Raw genomic sequence first — 6535 nt, 5'->3', positions numbered from 1 at the left:
CTTACAATGTGGTGTCATGAGCTCTTTAAAATTTTGCATTAGATATTTTCTAACGGCCAGAGTTCCCTTAGTTCAATTTTGTTGTGTGTGATATATGTGGTTATAATTCTACCTTAGTCTGAATCATCTATCTATAGTTATATATGCATGTAAGTACTAACTTTCCATGCAGGTCATAAAAGTTAAAACCAAATATGTTAATTACATGTATACATGCTCTTATATTAGTGTACATGTCTATAAAGAAAATTAATAAAAGAGAAGAGATCCAACACATTCATAAACAAGTTAGCATTCTTTAAAATGCCTCCATGATGAACAGACTTTTTAATCACAAAAGGGAGATAAATCTTTAAGATAAGGAATGCCAAATACAGCCTAAAACATAAGGATTGTCTACAAGAGATGACATTAAGAATATCGAGGATGAGAACCTTTATTAGATCTCGAAGATCTATGAAGTGAAAGTGACTATCTGTTTCTTGAAACCATGATTCATTTAAATCATATTCTTTATTTGCATGTTTTAGATACCAAGCTTTGTAAGTGCTTTACATGTGCAACGCCCTATGTATGCTCAAACGGTGAAAAGTAGATAGGTGTGGCTGGGCAAAGATGGGAAATTAAGCATATATTTGGTTTCGTGTGTGTTTATTGAAAAAACACTGCCACATAGGTGTCAATGTTTATTGCATATGAAACCACTCTTTTGTTTCACAGAAAACTGAAACACTTTTTTTATGTGCATAGAATATTTGGGAAAATGTCAAATTCATGTGTGGGTCTCAAAATTTTGGAATGACATAGCATTGCAGCATTGTCAATGGCTAATTGGAAAGGGAAATATTTCTTTTTGGTATGACAATTGGTCAGGTTTGGGTCCTCTCATCTATGAATTGGAAGACTAAGATCCAAGATATTCCCTTGAACCACATTGAAGTTGGAATTTTGTCATGAAGATATTCCCCAAAATATAATTGATATAATTAAAGATGTAAAGCTTTCTTTGCATGATGAAGAGGACAAACTTATTTGGACATGCAATTCCTTAGGTGAATTTTCTCTTAGGGAGGTTCTTTTTTTTTGGATTTTGAGAGGGGGAAAAGTTGGTCAATGGGATTTTAGTTCCCATTGATCAAGAATCACATGTTCTTTTTTCAGCTTTATGTGGGAACCAGAGAAAGTTTATTTTTATGGATACCACTTATCTAGGAAAGTGTTACCTATCTCCTAAATGCCCCTTTTAATAATAAATTTCTATGGCTAAAATGATCATTGCCTTATTTACCTAGAAAATAAAAGAACATGGGTAAATTCTCTTACCTGGGTAAGTGTTTTCCAAGAAAAACTTACCCAGATAATTGCATTTATCTGGATAAATAACTTACCGAAAAGTGAACGAGGCGTTACTTTGACTTAGAATGTAATTAGAGACCATGATCATATTGTCGATTGGCATAAACAGGTTTGAGAATCTGACTTTCCCACAAAGATATGAGTTCGATTCTACTGGCCATGATACATTGTTGGCCACGTGCATCCTGCTGCACATTGGGAACATTAGTTGTACTTTACATCACCAATGTTCAAACACTCCCTTCCAAACTATTTAAGTCGGTGTTGAAATGCAGTTCAAAAATCTTCTTCTGTTACATTACATCAATTCATATCGACTCCCTTAGGCCTCCGCCATATACTGTCTTATGCCCTGGCACAACCGAAAGAGCACCATTACCATAACCTCATGGGTGGTCGGAGGAGAATAGTGTTATATATACACGACCCGATGCATGTTTCACCTTTCAACAATAATATAGAAAGCTGATCATCACAGAAAGGCTCCTCTTTTAGATTCCTAGCTACAAATTTTTACTGACTTCTCACAAAGAACCGATGAACTCTGAACTCTAACCAGTAACCCCATCCACTGCAGTGTGAAAATTAGTAAACTCGAAATCATGAGTAAGGGTGTCAATGGACTGGTTTTGAATTCAATTAATTTGGACGGACCAATAAAACATATTGGATTGGATCAATTCAATCCAATATATTTATTAGATTGGAGTGGACCTAGTCCGTCCTTAATAAATTTTTATTAGATTCGGTTGGATTAAATTAATATCCAATCCATTAATATAATTTAAGAATGTATCAATGGATCAGGTTTGGATTGAAATCAATCTAAATTAAAATGATTTTGAACAGATTGGACCACCCAAACATTGAATTGGACTGATCCAAAATATTTATTGGATTGGATTGATCCATTGTAATAAATTCACATTGGATTGGACCAAATCTAGTCCAATTGACACCCCTATTCATGAGTTCTAAACAATAACCCTAGATATATATGGCCTACTGGGGTTATTGTACAAGTGGAGATATTGCTAGCTATCAGCTGCTATTAACTTTGTACAAGTGGGGACATCTGTATTTTTGTTGGTAAGTGTGCTTGAAAGAAAGATGCAGCTGATATAAAAAATGTGATAAGTTTCAATAATTAGGCCTAGCTAGCTACATAAACTAATTAATTAGGTGCATGAGTAATCAAACATTGTGCACTAACTGCTAAAACCGCACGTACCAAACATTGTGTACGTTAAACATCATTTAATTTGCAACCTAATCAATCAACTACTAATTGGGATAAGAACCTAACAAGTACATCCATTATCTATCAATAATATCTAGGAATTCAAGAGAAGCAACAGATCCCCACAAATAATCTTAGAATATATTTATTATTATAGACAACTAAAAAAGGTTATTGCTAGGATTAAAACTCTGAATTACTGATTAATTAGTATGACAAACAAGAAAATAATTGAGAAATATGTGAATTGAAAAGCAAATAATAAGAGCAAAAGAAAGGTAAAGATGACACCACATTTACGTGGTTCGGTCAAAGAGACCTACATCCACGGGAGAGACAAGAAAACTTGTTTATTCATATTGTTGATGAGAGTACTACAAATTGGCCACCATACTAGTGCTGAAATGTCTTTAACAAAGCCTTGAAACACTCCATAGCATAGATGACTGCTTTGTTCTGGTGTGAAAGAACCCTTAATGGCGGCAGTGAAGAAGAAAACCAATCCCAAACAGAATAGGAGTAGATCTCGCCGAAAGATGGCGATGGAGTTCTCCCAATCTCTTCAGCTTTCTAATGCTCACTCTCCATACACCTACTACTCCCTAGAAGCTCCCCTTTTTATATAAGAAAAATAGGGAACATGGTCCCTAAATTTCTGGCGAAGTGGAGGAGCAGTTTTAGTGGAGTTGAAAATGGAGGAGCAGTTTTTAGTGGAGTAAATGTGACTGTTGAATCTCAGCAGCCACATTGAACGACAACAGTTATTGTGACTATTGAATCCCAACAGCCACACCAAACATCAACAGTAATTGTGACTGCTGAATTCCTTAGCCACACCAAACATCAACAATTTCCACCTTGGCGAGAATTCAAACAACAAATCTCCCTCTCCAAATGCCCCAAGGGCATCAAGCATCAAATGAGACAAGACCCACCAAGTTGATGCAAGCATCGAACTTGGTTGATGGTAATGGCTTAGTCAACATATATGTGGGATTCTCAGCGGAAGCTATTTTGTTGACCAAAACATGACCGTCCTCAATAATATCACGAACAAAGTGATAACGCACATCAATGTGTTTGGTCCTCTCATGAAACATTTGGTCATGAGTCAGATGTATGGCACCCTGACTGTCATAATAGATCACTATAGTCTCTTGTCTACCTGTGAGTTCACCAACCAGATTTTGCAACCATAAAGCTTCCTTAGCAGTATCAACCACCACCATATACTCAGCTTCAGTCGTAGACAAGGCAACAATCGACTGAAGTGAAGCTTTCCAGCTAATAGAGGTACTACCCAAAGTAAAACAATAGCCAGTGAAAGATCTCTGATTAAGATCTCCAGCATATTCAGAATCACAATAATCGACAAGCTTCTCTATGGATCTTCCAAAGTCAAGGCAAAAATCAGATGTACCTCTCAAATACCTAAGTATTCACTTCACGGCTTCCCAATGAGCCTTCCCTGGATAGGACATATAACTGCTCACAACACTGACTGCCTGAGCAATATCTGGACGCGAACATACCATAGCATACATGATGCTACCAACAACACTAGAGTAAGGCACACGAGCCATATAGACCTTCTTCTTATTAGACTTCGGTGACTGCTTCGCCGACAACTTGAAGTGACCTGCTAGAGGAGTGGAGTCAGGTTTGGCTGAGAAGGCTGTGAAGATGGACTGGGCTCCACCTCCACCTGCATCTGGGCATCCTGTTATGTACCTGAATCACTAGCAACAAAATCCTCCTTCCTTGGAGATAACATGTGTGATTCATCAAATATAACATCATGACTAATAATAGCTTTCTTGCTCGAAGGGCAATACAACTTGTGACCCTTTACACCAGAGCCATAGCCCACAAAGATACATTTCTTGGCTCTAGGTTCTAACTTTCCATTGTTAACATGAGTATAAGCAGGACAACAAAAAACTCTCAAAGATGAATAGTCAGTAGGAGTACCTGACTAAATCTCAAATGGAGTCTTAGCCTCGAGAGCTAAATGCGGAGATCGGTTCACCAAATAGACTGCCGTGGGAACTGCCTCAGCCCAAAAGGACTTATCCAAACTTGCATTGGACAACATGCAATGAGCCCTCTCCAAGAGTGTGCGGTTCATCCGCTATGCCACATCGTTCTGTTGTGGTCGACCAACACAGGTGCGGCGTCTAATGATACATTCCTTCAAACAATAATTTGTAAAGTCAGACTCTACAAAACTCGAGCCCATTATTAGTCCTCAACCTTTTAATCTGCCTCCCTGTCTACTTCTCGATCATAGTTTTCCACTGCAAGAAGACTCCAAATACATCATTTTTATTTTTGAGAAAATACACCCATACCTTTTTGGAGAAATCATAGATAAATGCTTGAAGATAATTTGCTCCACCCTTCGAAGAAACATGAGAATGGTCCCATAAATTTGAATGGATGTAATCAAGTGTACCTTTGGTCCTATGTACCCCTTTGGCAAAGCTAACATTTTTGTGTTTACCAAACACACAATGTTCACAGAATTCAAGAGTACTTGTGACATGCCCACAAAGTAAGCCATGCTTGCTCAAAGAAGACATCCCTTTCTCGCTCATATGTCCGATCCTCATATGCCACATCTTTGTAAGATCTTCCTTGGACATGGATGACGAGGCCAAAGCAAAAGATTCTATCATAGTACTTCCCTGCAATACATATAATCTACCAACTTTGTTAGCTTTCATAACTACCAAAGCACATTTGGTTACCTTAAGAACTCTACCTTCAGCTGCATATCTGCAACCATTGGAGTCAAGTGTACCCAAAGAAATCAGTTTCTTCTTCAGATTAGGAACATGACGGACTTCATTTAATGTCCTCAAAATACCATCATGCATATCCACCCGGACGGTTCCTTTACCGACAACATTGCAAGCTGCGTTGTTGCCCATCAAAACAACTCCACCATCAAAATTCTCATATGTGGAGAATGCACTTTTATCGGGACACATGTGGTAAGAACTTCTTGAGTCCATAATCCATTCTGAACCATTCCTTCCAACTACATCTGCTATTAGCAAAAGATCATTCAGGGGGTTCACTGTCTTTTCAGTGAATTCGGCCAGGCCTTGTAATAGAGGGTGGGCTGAACCCATGTGGCTGATGTGTAGATCAATGTTTGGGTCCCACGCCATACAAAGAATCCCAACTGGGCAGTAGGTTGGAAGCATTCTGAGCACTTAGAATTATTAGGCCTAAAGCCCATTTCGAATTGGCCTAATTTGATTAGTTAAATAAAGGGGCGGATCTGGGATTAAATCAACAGATAGGATAAGGGTCTTACCCTATCCACTCAAAGAGTCCAGATCTGAATTTAGATCTGGAAACCTCCTAATGAGGTTAGGAGAGAGTTGATCTAATCTGCAAATAAGATAAGGACTTATCCTTATCACTTAAAGAAAACTCCCTATCCAAATACAGATTTGGATTAGGAAACTCCTAATGAGATTAGGAGCTCTCTTTAAGGCTATAAAAGGAGGAGGGGGCGAACCATTCAGTTCATCCCTCAGAAAAATCCCAAGCATCCAGAGATCAGATCTCAGATCACCAAGAGAGAAGACAGCTACGCCATCTTCTGCTTTTGCGCTCTCCTCCAGTTGCCGCCGTACTGCCAGTTCGATCTCCATTGTAGGAGCGATCAAGAAGAGTCTTGATATCAGTCTTTGGAGAAAGGCTGATCAATAGTCGTGCTCACTGCCTCCATCGAATTCTTGCTGAAGAATTCGGTTCGTTGGACGGACCTTATTGATTCTGCTCCACCATTCACTGCGTCATCTTCAGTGGGAGCAGTCTTTGGAGTTTTTCTTTGGGCGTGAACACCTTCATTGAGAGATACTGCATCTTTGTATCAAGTATATCCCTCTCCTACTATATTGGTTCAGATTTGGTTTGGTTCTT

General features: G+C 38.5%; 1 pseudogene; it reads right to left on the bottom strand.

The window, feature by feature from the left end:
• Positions 1-3504: 3504 nt before the first annotated feature.
• Positions 3505-6264, bottom strand: LOC148864519 (uncharacterized; annotated as a pseudogene).
• Between the last annotated feature and the right edge of the window lie 271 nt (positions 6265-6535).

The sequence above is a fragment of the Nelumbo lutea genome, chromosome 3 (genome assembly GCF_056320005.1).
Source record: "Nelumbo lutea isolate HS-2025 chromosome 3, American lotus-T2T, whole genome shotgun sequence".
NCBI lineage: Eukaryota > Viridiplantae > Streptophyta > Magnoliopsida > Proteales > Nelumbonaceae > Nelumbo > Nelumbo lutea.
The sequence above is the reverse complement of the archived record's forward strand: the minus strand, read 5'-3'. Positions and strand labels throughout refer to the sequence as shown.